At 25.7% G+C, this 19,344-nt stretch overlaps 1 pseudogene across 1 annotated transcript; it reads left to right on the plus strand.

Moving 5' to 3' along the window:
- The first annotated feature begins 13,353 nt into the window (after positions 1-13,353).
- Positions 13,354-14,404, plus strand: LOC148570976 (fasciclin-like arabinogalactan protein 12 pseudogene; annotated as a pseudogene). Its single transcript, XR_015906954.1, has one exon. The product of XR_015906954.1 is annotated as a fasciclin-like arabinogalactan protein 12 pseudogene (transcript).
- Positions 14,405-19,344: the final 4,940 nt, after the last annotated feature.

Here is a 19,344-nt window from a genome sequence, read left to right on the forward strand (position 1 = left end):
ACAGATCTGCATATTCGCACATCATATAAATAGCCTAGTTTTACCAAGTATTGTGTTATGAATTTTAGTGTGTTGTCATGAATTTTATGATATCTTGTTTTTATTTTTTTATATTGTATTTCAACTTAGAACAATTAAACTTAGATATTGTGTTATTATTATTTTTTTTGTTATTCAAGAGAATTTTTATTCATAATATTTTAAGAGTAAATAGACTTAAACATGTGAAAAAATGGATTTTCTGAACATTTAAAAAAAAAAAAACAACCAATAGGAACTTAAATCAATTTTTTGAATGATGCGAATATACCCAATTGATATTTGATCCGATCCGATAAAAGCAGTACAAATCAAATAAAATTTTAGACTCTATCCAATCCAATCCATATACAATCCTAAATGAAATTAGCCAAAATCACATTAAAATACATCATTATTAAAAACTACATAATTTATATTCATATTTTATATCACTTTTGTCATTTATGTACTATGCGAATTAGTATGTATAATAAAGTGATTAAGAGAGTAGATTTTTGTGTATATTATTGTAGTAGTTAAAATATGTGTATAAAATGATATGTGATCGAATATACCGTGTATTGATGAAAATTTATATAAAAATTGTTTTTCTTTCTTTTATTTAGAGCACAGATTTAATTGCAACATCAAAATCAATTTTAGAAATAGATGGTTATGGTTTATAGATGGTCACCGACTCACCGTCTTTATAATGATAAGTCTTTAGTCTCTAATTGAATATCGAAGATAATCTATTTTTGTCAAAGTGATATATGAAGCTTCTATCTCATTATTATATCGTCAGGTTTAATGGTACCATAGCTCAGTTTTAAACTCAGCATTTGTTTGCAAATCAATTTATATTATCACTTAATAAAGATTCTTTATTTCTCTTGAAGCAACAAAAGATTGTGTAAAGAAATAAAAAAAGAAATCATGTATATCAAATTTAAAGGATAAAAAATCCTAACTTAAATTTGTAGAAAAAATAATTTTATAACAGAAAAACTCAGCATACAAGTCATTGGGCTTGTATGCTTTACAAGTTAATTAATGAATAAACCTAAAAAATGCGATGCAAGATCTACGTTCTTTTTCTTTCTCTTTCTCTTCTTCTTTTTTTCTTTCGTTTCTTGCCTTCTCTTTCTCTTTCTTCTTCTTCTTGCTGCACGTTCTTCTTTCTCTTCCTCTTCCTCCTCTTCTTCTTCTTCTTTTCTTTCATTTCTTGCTTTCTCTTTCTCGTTCTTCTTCTTCTTGCACGTTCTTCTTCCTCTTCCTCTTCTTCTTCTTTTCTTTCGTTTATTGCCTTCTCTTTCTCCTTCTTCTTCTTCTTGCTGCACGTTCTTCTTCCTCTTTCTGTTCTTTTTCTTCATTTACGTGCTTTTCTTTCTGTTTTCTTTCTTCGTTATTCTCGATTTCCATTGTTTTTTGACATCAAGCTCTAAAATCGTTTTTGAAGAAGAAGAAACAGCAGAAGATGAGAAGGAGAAAGAGAAAGAGTTCTAAAATATGCATAAGGTGTATTTCAACGAATTTTGGGTGTATTTCTTAAATCCTTTGGGTGTATTTTTGTAATCCTTTGGGTGTATTTCTGTAATCCTTTGGGTGTATTTCTATAATCGTTTGGGTGAATTCCTGTAACCGTTTGGGTGTATTTCTGTAATCCTTTGGGTGTATTTCTGTAATCGTTGGGGTGTATTTCTGTAATCGTTTGGGTGTATTTCTGAAGTTCCATTATCTTCAAATTTGGCAAGAAAATTGTTTTCATGGAGGAAGAAGAAGAAGAGTCGTTCATAAATCATAATGCATGGTGAGTAGCGCGCTTTGGAAATAGGAAGTTGTTGAATAACATGCGTTTTATTTACTCTTAAATGTGGAAGTGTGTAATGCGTTAATTAAGTGTAATGCGTGTGTTTTATTGGACTTGTAAGACTTGTAAGACAAAAAGACTTGTATGTGTAACAGACCTCATTTTATAATATACTATAAAATCTTTTATAAATGATCTAAAATTCAATTCTTATTTACCCTAAAGAAAACTTAAGCATAAAACAAATAAAAAGAACTATAAAAAAATACATGCAAAGTACCATAAAAATATTATCTATTCAAGTTGGTGGAGAATTAAAAAAAAAGTGATTTATTATACCTAGAAAGCCGAAACAATCTCAATATGCTTTTGAAAAATACATATTTGGAGCAAGTTCAAAGTTTTCAAGGTCAGCAAGGATGACACAGCTACATTCTCATGCACACACGAAAATATTTATTCAAATTCTATTTTATGTATCCTGTAATTCATTAATTAATAACAAGCATTGAACTTTATAGTTTATACTATTTTTTTTTTTTTTGTGACTTATAGTTTATACCATTTTGATATAGAATCATTTATTTATAACAATATATAGTGTCAATACCGAATTTTTATATCTAAATTTACTTTTTAATTACAAAGACTCTCTTGAACATGTGTTAGTTACTTTAAATAAAAAAATTTTCACTGTTAATAGTAACACATGTTCTTCTATTTCATTTTCTTTTTGCATTTCACTAATAGTTGAAATCATAACTTTTTCTTCAATTCTTTATTCCAATAATTTATCCTTTTAATTAATTTTATCCGTTTTCAATTTTTTTTACTTCTCTTTCTAATTCTGATTGTGCTTTTCTGTATGTAAAAATTATTTAGATGTATTTTTGTAATTTTTTGAATTAGATAATAACTATGCCAAATGTTGATTTTCCACGCCATATATAAAAGGAGAAAAATAATAATTAGGGATAATAAATAATTTTTTTATGAATCTTATAATTTTGTTTTAGGTATATTTTTTATGTGAGTATTTTATACCAACAGTTTGATCTCATTATTCTGTTATAAATTTTTTTATCTCGTTATTCAATTTTTAGTGCTTCTCCTCTCAACATTAGGTGCACTTTTCTTATTCTTACTATTGCCATTATTCTCTTTCCTTCAATGATTATATCGCCTCCATCTTTTTCTCGCTCCCATTCACTACAATTGTAAATTTTATACCGTTTTACTGCGGTTATTAACTCACGCATAACTTTCACCTTCATTTTTCTTTCTCTTCACTTTACTTACTAAACTGTATTCATTCTTATATATTTTTAATTTGTCTTTTACATAAAAAGTTTTGTCTCATCAATTTAATTTAAAAAAAAAAATTATTATTTTTTTATTTGATATTTATTTTTTAATTTTTTTACATGTATGTACCTATTAATAATGAATGAAAAATTCTCATAAATTATTTTGTTAACTCATTTTTAATTTTTAAATGATTTTGTATAAGATAAAATTATTTTTAAATTTTTTTAAATTATTGATTATATAGAATATTTGTTTTAAATATGAGTACATCAATATTTATCTTTTAGTTAAATCTCATTTTTTTAACTGCTTTTATATTTGATGATATTATTTTTTTAATTTTCTAAATTATTGATTATGTAAAGTATTGTAATTAAAATTTGAATACATAAATATTTATTTTTAAATTAAATTAAATAAATTATACAACAAAAAATTTAGTAATTTTGTATTTCACAATATTATTTGTTTGGTATATCGCCTGATTATTTGATGAGTTTAATTTTGATGGTGTTGCGTAATTAGATGCATGTTTAAAACTATTTTATACTAATAGAACATCAAAATTAAATTCTTATTTGATTGACATAAAAAAGATGCAAAAAAATTTGTAACTACCAATGATTTGTTAAATATTGATATGTTCATTTCCTAAACTATTAATGATGTAGAGTTCTCACATTTAAGTACATGCAAATTTTTTTATAATTAAATTAAAATAAATAATTTATATTTTAAAAAAATTAATTAATTTAATATTATATGTTTAGCATATGGTATTGATTATTTGATTGGCATATAAAAGATACAACAAAATCTGTACCTATCAATAGTAAAATGAAAAAACTCTCGTGAATATTTTGCTAATTATTTGTTGAATTTTTAATCAATTCTACGTTAGTTAATATTTTTTTTACTGAATATTAGATTGACATATAACATTAAAGATGTGGTAGGATAATAACATTTATTAATTAATTTTTTAAATAATCTGATAACACAATAAATATATAAATTTTTTGTTATATATTTTTAACAGTTTCAACCTTTACAATATTATACAGGCTAATTTAGATAACTAAAATAAAGTAAAATAAGTAAAAACAAGAAGATATAGAATTTTATTTTTTGTTATATGGTACAAAAATAATATAATAATATAATAAACTGCAATAAAAATAAAGTAAAATAAGTAACAATAAGAAGATATAGAATTTTACTTGTTGTTCTATAGTACAAAGATAATATAATAATCTAATAACTTGTAATATTCTGGTTTATATTTAATCAAAAATATTATTTGTACACTAACATCAGTCACTAAAATCAATTACCAATGTATTTGTGTATAAATACATTTGTAGTTTAATTTATTTTCAATGTGTATTTGTATTCTAATGTAAGGTCCCACATCGGTTGGGGAGAGTAACGAAGCATGCCTTATAGGGTGTGGATACCTCTCCCTAGCATGACGCGTTTTGACGAGTGAGTGTGAGAGGCTGCGGCTATCATTCATATCGTTAAAGACAAAACCGTGAGGCCTTGTGTGCCGAAGCGGACAATATCGTGCTAGCGGGTGGTCTGGGCTGTTACATCTAGCATGTATTTTATACTGGTGGTTGATTTTTTTGTATACGTAGCATAACTCAAACTTAATATTATTCTTTTCAGTAGTTTTTTATCTTTTTATTTTAATTTTGTTCAAAAATACTAATATTATTTACTTTTAACTTTTAACTTTTAAGATAAATGTAAAGATGTGATATTTTATATGTTAGATAATTTAAAAAATTTATTATTATAGAAGAAATTAAGAATATGAGGGAGAGAGAGAATTTTTTAACCTATTAAATATGAGTTATATCAAGTGATGATTAAGAAACATATTAGAACTCTAAATTCAAAAAAAAAAATTTTGACTCTCTTTATACTGTGTTTCACTTTAACTAACTATTTTTTATAGATAATATTTAAGTGACAAACAAAATAGTAAGAAGGTTCGAATTAGATTATGAAAATTAATATCATCCTTATAGTAGGATCGCATTATTTCAAAACATGTAAAATAAAATAATAAAATATAGTTTAATTAATTTACATCATAATAAACAAATGTACAACTTATATAATAGTAGTCAAATGTAAGAAGCAATGATAGTCTTTTATTCTAAGAACCTATATTAAATTGCAACTTAACTTTATAATTATTAGTTAAAACTTACAATAATGTACTATTTTTATTATATTAGTTAAAATAATATATTTTAAAATTATTTTTAAGGATTACTGACATCAAATTTTGATAATTTGAGCAAAAATTTTGAATGCTTTATGGCATACATTTTTGTTAATAGAATAATAAGACAACTTAAAACGCACATCAAGAAAAAATTATTATTTCATTTAGATATTTAAAAGACACAAAAATCAATTCTTTTAACAACACTTCAACGACTCATAAAAGTTAACACAATAAATAATTATAGATCAAAGTGATAGACAAAATTAAAAGTTACAATAATGGTACTTGGTGATAATTAATTACGATCGTGTGAAGAGAAGGTGCGAGGAGAAGAAGAAAATGAAAAAGGAAAGCAATAATAGTGTGCGATAAAAAATAATAGTAAGAGAAAATAATAGTAAAAGAAAATAATAATGTGTGATACAATAAGAAAATATAATAAAAGTATACATTAATAATTTAAAAAAGTAATAAAATTAAAGATAATTTAATAAATTAAATATAAAATTTAAAAAACAAAATATTTTTTATCTATTAGAATTATGAAAATAAAATTAAAAAATAAAATATTTTTTTATCTATTAGAATTATGAATAAAGATAACAAAATACTTTGAATATAAATTTTTATCTTTACTTTAAATTAAATATTGTTAAAAAAATAAATAAACTTTATAATATTTAAAAATAATTACTTTATAAATATTTATCTTGATTTTATTACACATAATAACCACATAATAAATTTTTTAATTTCTTATTTAATTTAAATTTATAATTTTTGAACGTCCTAAAAGTTAAATAACTAATAAAATTTTTATATTTATTTTTAAATCATTTTATCAAATCTATAATTAATTGAATTAATTGAATTTGTCCCTACTATATTAAAGAATCAATTTAATTGAATAATCTTAAAGCGTTTATATAATTATTAATAAGTAAATAATTCTGATCATTTTTCAAGATTCAAAAAATTATTAATAAGGATATATATGATGAATTTTAATTTTTTTTTAGGTACACAATTTTCATATTCTTCTATTTTGTTTATTAATTATTCTTATAGTTTGATATTTAAAAATGAAAAAAGTAAGCATTTTCATTTTTTCTGTTTTTTCATTATTTATAGAAAAATAAAGACTTCTTCAGATTCAGATCTATATTTTAACCTACCACTTAAAAAATATAAAGACAAATATAAGTATCTATGATATTTAAGTAAAAATTATCTTTTGTAAATAATAACTAATATGTATTTTGATTTATATATAATTTTTTGAATCAGGATAATATTATTATTATTATTTTTTGAACTATATTTTATTATTTTTTGAAATATATATATTTTTATTGTGTATTTTTATAATTTAATATTTTAAATTTTTTTGTAGTAATTTTAATTTTAATAAAATATGATATAAATAACACTATGTCAATATTAAAATAATAATAAAACATTTATTTAATAAATTTAAAAATAAATAATATTAATAAAAAATAAATTTAATTTTTAAAAAATAATAAAAAAACGGCTGAATTGTTGAGCCGCTAGTCCTAATAATTTAAATTGATAAATAATTATATCTCTACCCTGAATGGTTAGAAACTTAGAATGGACCTATTCTGGTGAGGAAGCCACTCAGATAAAGCCGCCTAAAACGTCTTTTTTTAAAGATGTTTCCATGTTGTGTTTTAATTGGTTTCTGTATAATTTATTCGGTGTTCCTCATCACATATTATTAAATTCCTCAAAAGATTTTCTTTTCAGAAACAATAAAAAATATTTAATTTAGACTAAAACAAAAAAGGTAATAAATTAACTATTAGATTTTTTTTAAAAGATTATTTACATAAAAAATATATCACATTCATCTATATATATATATAAAACAAGCTCTTAAAATTTTTATAAATACAAAAATAATTAATTTATATTCATACAATATATAAAATAATTACTATATTATTATTATATTATATATTAAGATTTACTAATTTAAATTTTCTTTTTATTTTTAATATAAGTATTAAAAATAAATAAAATTTTTATAACTAAATGTAGTGTAACAATATATATATAATATTAATTAGTTCTTAAAAAATTCTAAAAAAATAGTGTCTTTCATTTTAGTAAAATAACTATTTATTAAAGTAGACAAATTAATTATTTTCTTCTCATATACAATTTTTTAAGACATAAAAGCAATTAATTAGGACATTGGTTAAGATAATTAAAGTTACTATTTCATTAAATTTTTAATTTAAAGAAAAATCCTAGTTAATTTTGGTATAAAAATTTTGAATTTGAAAACATTGATAAAAATTATGTTAAATTTTGATTTATTTGATTCTCATTTAAAACTACATAAGTTAAAGTTCTGTTTTGAAGTTATATTCGAGTTTTAATCTGATTTTTAAAGTTTCAATTTACTTAGTTTGATTTTTTAACTTAGGTATCCGTGACTCATATTAGGGTTTTAAGTGTTTAGTTGAAAAAAATAAGGTAAAAAAATTTCAATTATCACATCAAACAGTCGCTAGAATGTATAATGTAACAGTCGTTAGTCCATCTCAGCATGTCGTTAACGATTTTGTGAGACAGTAACAAAAATAAAATTAGGAACCAATGTGAGTCATAACTATTAAGTTGGGAGACTAAATTGGGTAAATCAAAATTTTTGAAATTAGATTGAAACATAGTTGTTAGAACCGAACCAGTGATCGAACCGGTCAAGCTACTGGTTTACTGATTTATTGGTTCAACCGATAAACCACTGATTGAACCGATAAAACCGGTCTCACGTAAATATAAAATATAAAATAGTTAAAAACTTAAAATTAAAATTTGAAATACATTTCTTCACTAACATTTTATGAAGAATCAAATCTCAACTTCTAAAAATAACTAATATAAAAAAATCATAAAATTTTAATACTACAATAGTATCTTATTTTGACACAATAAAAAAATAATTAATTCACAAAGCCTATATCTAACTATAATATCAGTAGATTTTAACACTAACATCAAAACAAATAACCTTAATCACAATACTAGCAATAAAATAGATCAAGTAAATTAATAAATTTTTAGTGAAATTTATATTTATCTTAATAATGGTATATAATTAAAATATAATTAATTTTAAAAATAGAAAAAATAAAAAATAAATTAAATTAGATATTTATGTATACTATATAATTAGTATTTGTCAAATATAATACTTAGAAGTGTAATGGCTAAGTGGCAAGTAGATGTTGTTTTTGCTCCAAGGTTCTTTGTTCGAGACCTTGTGGAGACATTTTAAAAAATTTTTTAAGCAGACCAATTCGGTTAGACCGGTTTGCACCGGTTCACACTGATTTTATTCCTTAAACGGTCCAAAGAATAAACCGCTAGTTCGGTTCTAGTCCGATTCACTAGTTTTTCGGTCGAACCAGCCGATCTAGTTCGGTTTTTACAACTATGGATTCAAATACGAACATAATTTCAGAGACCAATAAGTATTATCTCTTTGTTGACAATTAAGTTATCTAATAATGGTTTATAATAAAAGAAGTATTCTTTTGCAACAATGAACCTATAGTAGTAGTTAGGGGTGTTCATAGATTAGATCATATCCATATAAATCCACAGTATTTATCCGTATCTGATCTGTAATTTGAGGATATGATTTGATCTGTAAGATGATCGGATTGGATTGAATCGGATCCACACTCTAATCAGATAGAAGTAAATATGTTTACAAAAGTAAACAAAAAAATTATTGATTTTTTTTATAAAAATACATTTTTTTAATATTTTTTATTTTATGGATATATTTGATATCTGATCCAAACATAAAAAATGCGAATATCAAATTTGATCTAATGAGTTTAGTGCGGATTGGATCGAAATTTTAGCCATATCCCATCTGTAAATACCCCTAGCAATAATAACTAAAAAATTATAATGATTATATTTTTAACTAAGAGGAAGTGCAAAAAAAAACATACTAAATACAAGAACATTTAATCAAATATTAAAAAAATTTTTACTTTAAAACAGTTGAATTTTTTTTGCTCATATATATATATATATATATATATATATATATAATGTAATAATAATAATAATATGATAATTATTTTATATATCACACAAATATAAACGTTTTTTTGTATGATCTTAAGAAAAGTTTTGTAAGTCCCTAACCTTGTTATCGATTTTTGTAGTGTTAGCCCTCATATTATCAATTTGATTCATATATAATTCGGATGATAAATTATTTGGTGACATGCTTCCTTTTTTACTGTGATATACTTGTTTTATTATTATTATTATTATTATTATTATTATTATTATTATTATTATTATTATTATTATTATTATTATTATTATTATTAAAAAATAACAGGCCAGATTATTGCCATAACATAATAGAAGTATGAAAGTTTATCATTCTTCTCTAATGGAGAAAACAAAATTCTTTTCAATAGTTTATTTAACGTTTAGTAGAATAAAAATAAATTTTATTAGAATAAATTTTAGTACAAGTTTAATATTTTTATTCATCATAAAATATTTATAGAATTACTCGTAGATAAATTTTGGAAAAAAGAAAAAAAATATGATTTTTAATTTTATTTTTAAATAAACTTTATTTTTAATTTTAAAATAAATTTTATTTTTATTTTTTAATAATATTAATTTTTTACCGTATATAATTATTCAATTATTTTTTAATCATATATAAATAAATTACTTTTAATAAGACTTTTTTGTATTATTCAATTATCTTTTTTAAAAAATAATTAATTATTAAAATAATTAAACTTTTGACAACAAAAATAATAAAAATTTTATGAACGAAAAAAATTAAATATCCTGATAATTTTTTGTATTTTTATTCATATTTTAATTATAAACATAAATATAATTTAATTATATTATTTATGAAATGTGATTATAGATGTAGATAAAATTTAGTTATATTACTTATATATAGTTTCATTATATTGTATTGCTTATAAAGTTAGATTATAATTATGACAATAGAATTGTTCTTATATTTTTATATGTGTGACTAATTGGTGGTGTTAAAACATTACTCTTAATTATAAATAAGGTTTATAATTTAAAAAATCAAAGACTCAATTAAAAAGATACGAAAAAAATGATGTTAAAATATTCTAACTCTTTAAAATAAAAATATTCGAAATTCAATTAAAATTTATTTAAAATTTAAACTCAATAAAAATTTATATTTCAATGTGTTTTGTATTAAATATATTTAATAACCTATTATATCATATTGGTTGAAATTAGTTTTTATAATGTTAATTTTTTAATAACACTTTATTAAAAAAAATAATCTTTTCAGAATTTTTTAAAAACTAATTAATATTATATATATTTTGTTACATTACATCTTATTATAAAAAATTTATTTATTTCTAATGCTTATATTAAAAATAAAACAAAATTTAAATTAGTAAATTTTAATCAATAATATAATAATAATATAGTAATTATTTTATATATTATACGAATAAAAATTAATTATTTTTTATTTATAAAAATTTTAAGAGCTTGTTATATATATATATATATTGATGAATGTGATATATTTTTTTATGTAAATAATCTTTAAAAAAAATTAATAGTTAATTTATTATCTTTTTTATTTTAGTCTAAATTAAATGTTTTTTATTATTTTTGGAAAGAAAATATTTTGAAAAATTTAATAATATGTGATGAGGAATACCGAATAAATTATACAGAAACTAATTAAAATACAACATAAAAATATTTTTAAAAAAAGACGTTTTAGACATCTTTATCTAAATGACCTCCTTCTGGTGAAGCTGAAATTTTTGACTTCGTGTTGTGAAGCAAAAGAAAAAGTATAGTAGATATGATATGATGTGTTAGTTTATTATTAGGTGTGAGTGTGGAGTAATCACCATATAGTCAACTACCTATAACCCAAAAAATATAATTAGCCATGGAATTGTAAAGAACATATGTGGTAGAATAAAAACCAACTATCAATCATCATAAATATCATTATATCAAGTCTGAAAAATTCACTTACTTAGTTACTTTATTGGTTACGTTGCATGCGTTTTCTCATAAGCAACTTCTGGTATTCAACCCTAGCTATTATTCAACCTCACATCGTCCAACAAATTAAAACAAACTCGTTTAATTTGAGGCCTTAATATCCCTTCTTTATTTGTCTATGGAGGCCCTATATATAGCTTATTTGGATTAAAATTTTTTAAAATAAAAAATTGATAAAACAAATAATTAATTATTTTTAAATTAAAATAGCGAAACATATATTTTATAAAAATTATAAAATTAATAATAATTTATTTTTTATTTTATTATTTTATCATTTTTTTTATTTTAAAAGATCTAAATACAGATTGTTTTCTTCAACATTGATTGAGAATTTAACTTTATGCTATTATTGTGATAAACTAAAGTCGCACGTCGGCAAATAAAGCAAGCAAGTTCTAAAGGGTATCCCCATTCCCCTTAGAGTGAATGAGATTGATAATTAAAATATTAAAAATATTTGATAATTAAAATGAATTAATTAAAAATAGTTAGAATTTATTTTATTTAATATTTATTAATTATAATAACAATTAATAAATACTAAATAAAATAAATTCTGACTTTTTTTTTTATTTAGCATTACCGTTAAAGTGTTATGTTGCTCCTAATTTTGTTGAAGCATTCAACCCATGTTTGTTATGTGAGAATAATTTTGCATCATTGTTATCATCTTCTCAATCCAATGTTGCATCATGAGATGTTGATTAATTAAGTTGGCAATTAACAGGTATAAAAAGCATTAATTAATAGCTTGTTTGTAAGAAACAGGAGATGCAATGATGATAGAAAGCAGAATCCAGTGTGGGATTGAATAGGGAGCAAGTAGCAATGCATTATGGATTATTATCGTAGGTCAGAGGCTAACATCCATTGGTGTTGATCAGACAATCCATCAACTCACCCAACCCTTGCCATATTACTATCATCATCATCATCATCATCATCAAAAACTCCTTCAGATCTTCTTTCTTAAGATGGCAGCAAAAGCAATTGATGTTTTCCTACCAATTTTACAACAATTTCAACTTCATGTGCAATCATGTGCTCTTCTTTTTTGAATTTGCCTACACACCCACTCCAGATCCACTGCTTTCCCTGCCTTCCCAAGCAATATCCAACTTGCTATTATTCACACTTTCTATCATTTTTCTTTCAAAAATATCAAATTAGAATATATTGAGATAAAATTAAAGAGAAATGATTGGACTAGTGACATATACAATACTTAAATTCTCGATGTAGATGTTACACACATAGTTAGTTCTCATTTTTTAGAGACTACGAGTATAATAAGAGCATCCGTCGCCTTCTCTCGTCAATCCCACGAACCTCTTTTTTATTTATTCTAAATTCTTATTCGATTACGGCATCAAAATAAAAAAACTCACATCGGATTAGATTTAGGGATAATCAGGTTCGAACTTTTTTCAATGTTTCAAAAAAGTCCATTTCAATTTTTTTTAATGTTTTTTAAAAATGAACTTTATTTTTTATTAAAAAAAGTCTTTTTCATAAGAAAATTTCTTTCAATTTTTTTTGGTGACTAAATTTCTTTCAATTTAAATTAAAAGAAAAGTAAAAAAAAAAGAATAAAAGGAACCAATATGGTTTGTTGTATATTCCAAATAAACATCTCATAAATATATATGTTTTATATATTTTACTTGTTCGCTTAAATAAGTATTAAGAATTCAAATTTTGCTTATAATAATAGATATACACTGGAAAAAAAAGCATTGCTAATAATGATATTAATTAAATAACTTTTGTTTTGAGCAATGAAGCCAAGTGTCTCACTCATTATAACCTTTGAATATGATCATCATTATTAACATGCACATACATATGCATGTTTTGACATACATAAACCCCATTGAGTCCTCAATAAATTTGACTCCCTCCCACCCCTCACTCTCACCAACACACACACAAAGAAAAAATGGTGAGAATAATGAAATTCTTCTACTCCTTCTCACTTGTTCTGATCTTGTTGTTCTCTTCCACCACCACTATTTCGGCAGCAACGGCACCAGCACCGGCACCGTCGTCCGCGCCCACAGATATCATAAGAATCCTGAAGAAAGCCGGAGGATTCACAACCCTAATCCGTCTTCTGACAACCACACAAGTTTCCACGCAGATGAACGCTCAGCTCTTAAACTCAAACAACGGCATCACACTCTTTGCACCAAACGACAACGCGTTTCAGAGCCTCAAACCAGGGTTCCTCAATTCTCTCAACGATCAACAGAAGAACGAGCTCATCCAGTTCCATGTTCTGCCATCTTTCGTTGCGATCACTAACTTCGACACTCTCAGCAACCCTGTGAGGACGCAAGCCGGTGACGATCCTGAGAGGATGGCACTCAACATAACAAGTTCCGGGAACCAAGTCAACTTGACAACCGGCATTGTTAACGCCACGCTTGGTGGTAGTGTTTATTCTGATCACCAGCTTGCGGTTTATCAGGTTGATAAGGTGCTTCTTCCTAAGGATTTCTTTCTTCCTAAGAGGCCACCGCCGCCGGCACCCTCTCCGGAAGAGAAGCCTAAGGATTCTAAGAAGAAATCTGATGCTGACGGTCCTGCTTCTTCTGCCGATGCTTCTTCTGCGAACAAACGTGGAGTCATGTTGTTGCTGCTAACATTTTTTCTTGTTGCAGTTTCATCATTGTGACAATCATGATGGGAGTTTGCTCCAATGTTGTGCTTCATTGTTTCTTCTGTTTTTTTTTGTTTTTCCTTTTTCTGTCTTCTTTCACGAATTCAACGATCGGTTTGTGGTGAAGAAATTGTAATTCGATTTTTGAAGGGTTTTGTTTTATTTTTTCTCATTTTGTTTGTGCACTCTTGCAAACTGTAATCAAAGAATTTTCAATATAGAGATCATGAGACAGAATGCTTCTCTATTATATTATTTTAATATATAACTATTTCACTATGTATAGCAGATACTTGATCAAGCATTCATGTTTCTAAAATTTGCCAAAACTTAGATCTTGATTTATTTGGTACTATCTCTTGCAAATTGGTAGCACAACATAACTAACTTTTACTTTGTGAGCTATAAAAGAAATTGTCACTATGAGACCACATTGAAACCACTCAAAACATAAATGTACCAGGAGAGAGAGCATTATATTTACCATAAAAAATTGCCATGTTGTCAAAAACTGCAACACAACACCAAAGAAAATAAAAAGAAAAAAGATAATAATTTAAAAAATGTGCATTTTTATCAGTCAGCACTCTATATATTTTGACATCACATCTTTTCCTGCACTTCCAAGCAAATGAAAGTGGCATTACAGTTAACAAATTCCATCACCTAAAACATTTTATTACTATTCACTAATTTTATAATTAATTAATAAACTACTTTTTGTCTCCCCATCATTTCTACAATATTGAATTATTTTTAAGCAAGGTACATAAATACAGGTTACTGAACATACATAATTTCCAGATGTACTATACATCCAAGCATTATTATTATCCAAATTCAATTAAGTAAATTCAACAACAACAAAAACCACTTTTATTAAAAGAGTAAAATTATACCGTTAGAGTACATTATTGTTGTTATTGTCTTTTTCCTCTTCTTCGCGTTCCTTCTCCTCCTTCTTCACGTTCTTTCTTCTTTGCGTTTCTTCTTCTTCACGTGTTTTTTTCTCATCGTCATTCTTTTGTTGTTGCTATTGTTGTTGCATTTTTTTTTCTTTTCTTCCTCATCTCCTTGGAGATTTTGCAGCATTATGTATTTTGAATTGTACAGAATAACGAAATCAAATGCACTTTAATTCACTCAAAAATGAACCGAAAATACATCCAGAATGAACCGAAAATTAAATTCTAAATGAACCGAAATTATTTAATGATGACGATACACAAACAAACTCGTTTAAAAACAAGCATAGACCAAGTACACCTTATTTAAATTTATAATGAACCAAAATTACTTAATGATTGCGTTCGAAAACAAGCACACAAATAAAATTGAATCATAAATAAAAATACATCCAAATCCATCAAGTGATTTTGCAGCAGTATTTCTTCTTCTTTGCTTGATTTTTTCATGATTTTATTATTGTTAAAAGGGCAAAATAAGAAGAATTATAAAAAAGAAAAACAAGAAGGAGAAGATGAACAAAACAAGAAGAACATGGTGAGGAGTTTTGAGGAGTTTTTTATTCTTGTTTCTTCTCTTTTGTTTGATTTTTTTTTCTTTTTCTTGATTTTATTCCTCCCAAAAGAGGATGTAAGGAGGAAGAGTTTTAAATTGTGCAGAACAACGAGATCAAATGCACCTTAATTCATTCAGAAATAAACCGAAATTACATCCAAAATGAACCGACAATTAAATTCAGAATGTAAACTCGTTTCAAAACAAACACAGACCAAATGCATCTTATTTAAATCCAAAATGAAGCGAAATTACTTAATAATTGCGACATATAAACTCAGTTCGAAAATAAGTACACAAATAAAATTAAATTATGAACAAAAATGTATCCAAATTCATCAGTGAGTTTGCAGCATTATGTGTTTTTTTTTCTTCTTTGTTTGATTAGATGAACAAGACAAGAAGAAGAAGAACATGATGAAGAGTTTTGAGAATTTTTTTATTCTTATTTTTTCGTTTTTTGTTTGATTTTTCTTCTTTTTTTTTGTTTTATTTCTCTCAAGAGAATGAAACAAGAAGAATTATAACAAAATGAAATAAGAAGAAGATGAAGAAGGAAAAAAATAAAAAAGAAGAAGAAGCAGTAGAAGGTAAGGAGGAAGAATTTTGAATTGTGCAGAACAACTAGACCAAATGCACCTTAATTTACTTAGAAATAAACCGAAATTATATTCAGAATGAACTGAAAATTAAATTCAGAATGTAACTGTTTCAAAACAAGCACAGACCAAGTGCATCTTATTTAAATCTAAAATGAATCGAAATTATTTAATGATTGCGACATATAAACTCAGTTCGAAAACAAGCACACAAACAAAATTGAATCATGAACAAAAATGCATCCAAATTCATCAAGTGAATTTGCAGTATTATGTATTTTTTTTTCTTCTTGTTTGATTAGATGAATAAGACAAGAAGAAAAAGAACATGACGAAGAATTTTGAGGAATTTTTTATTCTTATTTTTTTTTGTTTGATTTTTTTTTTATTTTATTTCTCTCAAGAAAATAAAACAAGAATAAATATAACAAAATTAAATAAGAAGAAGAAGATGAAGAAGAAAAAATAAAAAAGAAGAAGAAGTAGTAGAAGGTGAGGAGGAATAGTTTTGAAATGTGCAGAACGAGACTAAATGCACCTTAATTCACTCAAAAATAAATCGAAATTATATTCAGAATGAATCGAAAATTAAATTCAGAATGTAAACTCGTTTCAAAATATGTCACGACCCGAACCAAGCCATGACTGGCGCTCAAGGGACAAGTCCCTCAGCAAGCCAAACGACCAAATTTTCAGAAAAACGGACAGAATCTCCTCTGTTTCTAGAACCTTACCAACATAAATATTAACTCTCTGTATTAATAATAAACCTCCATTTCCAAGACGACAACAACAACATACTCCAAATTATATCCGCAACCAAATATATCCAAAATACGCATTATATATATATATATATATATATATATATATATATATATATATATATATATATATATATATATATATATATCAAGTTGATAACTAGAGTATATAGTTAAAACCATAAGTCTTACATAACCAAATCATAATCACTACCTAAACAGTTCAAGATTCAAAATAACATAACTCATACACGGATCCTGCCTGTGACATATGGAGCATTGACATAATCTAGATTTTGAGCAAAGGTTCCATTACATAATTACTTAGCCCTTGAAAAGAAGAAGGGCTCACCAAAATGACTAAGATCTACTGAGGGGCAGGTGGAATGGAACCTGAAATGACTCCTGTATCTGAAAAACATGGGAATATAATAGGGTGAGTTTTGTAACTCAGTGAGCAAACATTACATCTATAACCCACACGAGACAATACAGAGTTTACCTTGAAAATTATATTTCTTTTCAGAGATGAGAAATTCATATTAATTAATTATACAAACATTAGATAAATAGTTAAGCGGATGAACTGAAATGGGAGTTCTCATTCTAGAAGTCAAATCAAATCAAATATTACACACCTAGGGCGGCTCCACCTCTAAGGGTAGCCCTTTCCTCTAGTGTGCCCGTACGGTATAACAGATCCAACGTGTGGCCTACACGTTAGGCTAGCAACGCCCCTGCTAGCTGAGGTCTGAGTCAGATGCATCTAGGTTAACGTCATAACTGCCGTTAACTACGGTTTTCTAGTCAGAGTCTCCCAAACCAATCCAAACTAAATCACTTATAAAAATCTCTAGTGCTTATAACATACTACTAAATTCCATAGCAAATCAATATATATAGGATTGCATACTAAAATTTAACTAAAATTTACATAAGGTCAAATAAGAAAACATTTATACTTTACAAAATATATAAATATCGTCTCGTGTGTATTTTTATAAAATTGTAAGTTTCACAAATTAATATTTATTTTCAAAAATTCAGAAATCACAATAATAAAATATTTTCAAACTCCAAAATTAATGATTCAACATAGATATTGATAATAATATATTTAAAAACAATTATAGATATAATATTCACTCACAACTTGATTCCAAAGAACCGGAAGCAACTCTGAGCGCGTCAACGAGCTATCCAATGATGTCCAATAATTCTACAACTCTAGAAATATGACAATAATGATATTTGTGAGCTACTAATATTGTCAATTAACATAATCTTACTCACCTTGACAAAAGCCCCAAATTTTCTAACCCCTAATAACCCTAATTCGGATTTATATATACCCATAAATATAGAGATGACAAAAATTGGAGATATGGCTAATTATTGAGTCAAAGAGTTACCTTGAAGCCTCAATAATAACTGGGACTCAAAGTTGAATGCTTCCTTCACTCATTAAGTTAAAATTTTCTGATTTGGAGATTTTGAGAAAATGAGATTTGAATAAATGGAGATAGAATAGAGAAGAAAAAGGAAGCAAGATGATGAAGGTGAATTTGATGATATTGAGTGGTTGGTTGCAAGGAGAAGAGATGAAGAAATCTAGTTGGTAAGAGAAGAGAAATGAGGGTTTTACATTTTGATTTTTTTGAAAGAAAATGAAAGGGAAGGAGAACAGAGGGGGAGGGGGAGTGTCGAAGAAGATGAGAAGAGAGAAAGAAAATTTTTAAGTGGGGGCATGTGCCCCCCACGTGTTCTCAACCTCTCTTTCTTTTCTTTCTTTTTTTTTCCCTCACACTCTCGGTTATTACATTCTCTCCCCCTTAAGAAATTCGGTCCCCGAATTTCAAACCAATAAACTATGATAAGTGTGATAGTTACCTTTAGACTCAAACAAATACGGATATTTGTCACGCATAGCGTCCTCCACTTCCCAAGTTGCTTCTTCTACCGAATGATTCTTCCAAACAAATTTCACAGATGCTATCTCTTTAGAACGTAGTTTCTTTACTTGGCGATCTATTATAGCCACCGGTTCCTCTTCAAATGATAAATCTTCGTTTAGCTCTATGGCTTGTGGTGCAAGCACATGAGATGGGTCGGGAAGGTATTTGCGCAACATTGATACATGAAAGACTGGATGAATCATAGACAACTCAGGCGGCAATGCCAAGCGGTAAGCAACTGCACCTATTCTGTCCAGTATCTCAAATGGACCAATGTATCGAGGACTAAGCTTGCCTCTTTTCCCAAACCTCATCACTCCCTTCATAGGCGACACTCTCAGAAATACCTGA

Source organism: Arachis ipaensis, chromosome B3, assembly GCF_059453495.1.
Source record: "Arachis ipaensis isolate K30076 ecotype BB chromosome B3, ASM5945349v1, whole genome shotgun sequence".
Classification (NCBI taxonomy): domain Eukaryota; kingdom Viridiplantae; phylum Streptophyta; class Magnoliopsida; order Fabales; family Fabaceae; genus Arachis; species Arachis ipaensis.